Here is a 452-nt window from a genome sequence, read left to right on the forward strand (position 1 = left end):
GCCCCCAGCCCTTCGCTTCGCCTGCTGAAATCACCCAGGCGTTCTGCCTTAGGTGCCGCCTTTTCCTCTGCCCTCCACGGTTTAAGCTTGTTACATCCATAACTTATCCCCGGATTTGCCAAGTGCGCTTCGTGTTTTAAATAGAGCAAGCTATATGTACGGGAGGGCATGTTTGGAGTCAGTATTTGCGTTGCCACACTCCGTGGTTACCAGACGCTATAATAAAATCACTTGCATCAGAGGAAAGCTGACAACACATTTTAGCACTTCCATAGCCCTAACTTAATCACGGCAGGAAGCTTTCCTGCTGCTAGGAGAACATGTTGCGTCACCAGAACATCTGACACCGGTGTCTAATGTCAATCACTTTGCTTAAGGTCATTAAAAATATTAGGGTGTCCCCTTACGATGTACAGGTTTTGCATGAGTGACAATTCATGGGAAACGCATAG

Source organism: Apaloderma vittatum, unplaced genomic scaffold (genome assembly GCF_000703405.1).
Source record: "Apaloderma vittatum isolate BGI_N311 unplaced genomic scaffold, ASM70340v1 scaffold15327, whole genome shotgun sequence".
NCBI classification, from domain to species: domain Eukaryota; kingdom Metazoa; phylum Chordata; class Aves; order Trogoniformes; family Trogonidae; genus Apaloderma; species Apaloderma vittatum.